This window comes from Mandrillus leucophaeus, unplaced genomic scaffold (assembly GCF_000951045.1).
Source record: "Mandrillus leucophaeus isolate KB7577 unplaced genomic scaffold, Mleu.le_1.0 Scaffold205, whole genome shotgun sequence".
In the NCBI taxonomy this organism is placed as follows: domain Eukaryota; kingdom Metazoa; phylum Chordata; class Mammalia; order Primates; family Cercopithecidae; genus Mandrillus; species Mandrillus leucophaeus.
In genome coordinates, this window is record NW_012102088.1 from 422,405 (window position 1) to 423,456 (window position 1,052).

The window sequence follows — 1,052 nt, forward strand, 5'->3', positions numbered from 1 at the left end:
GAGTTGGGGCTTGCTCTGTTGCCTGGGCTGGAGTGCAGTGGCAGGATCATTGCTCGCTGCGGCCTGAAATTCCTGGGCTCAAGTGATCCTCCCACCTCAGCCTCCCAAGTTTTGGGGATTACAGGTGTAAGCCACCATACTTATCTCTTAACAACTTTTTTTGGTTGTTTTTTGTTTGAGACAGCGTCTCCCTCTGTCATCCAGGCTGGAATACGGTGGCACCATCACAGCTCACAGCAGCCTCAACCTCCTAAGCTCAAGCGATCCTCCAGCCTCAGCCTCCTGAGTTACTGGGATGACGGTTGTGCACCACCATACCCAGCTACTTTTTAATTTTTTTTGTAGAGATGGTGTCTCACTATGTTACCCAGACTGATCTCAAACTCCTGACCTCATGCAATCTTTCTGGCTTCCAGAGAGAATTTTTCAGTCCACCATTTTTCAAGATTGTGAGCCAGGGTTCCATTAGATCTTACTGAGGTATCTCTAGTGTGTCTGCTATGTGCCAGGCATGGTTTAAAAGACTAGAGATACAGGCCAGGGATGGTGGCTCACGTGTGGCAATGCCAGCACTTAGAGAGGCCGAGGTGGGCAGATTGCTTGAACCCAGGAGTTTGAGACCAGCCTGGGCAATATGGCAAAAGCCCATCTGCAAGAACAAAAATAAAAATTAGCCGAGCATGGTGGCACAGCTCCAGGTAGTCCCAGCTATTTGGGAAGCTGAGGTGGTCGGATCGATTGAGCCTGGGAGATGAAGGCTGCAGTGAACCAAGGTCGCACCACTGCACTCCAGCCTGGGTGACGGAGCAAGACCCTGTCTCAATAAACAAAAGAAAACTTGGGATCCAGCAGTGAACAAAATCATCACTGACCCTTGCCCTCATGGAGCTAACATTCGGGAGGAAAAGTCAGAAAATAAACAATAATTGGCCGGGCACGGTGGCTCACGCCTGTAATCACAGCACTTTGGGAGGCCGAGGCGGGCAAATCATGAGGTCAGGAGATCAAGACCATCCTGGCTAACACGGTGAAACCCCGTCTCTACTAAAAAT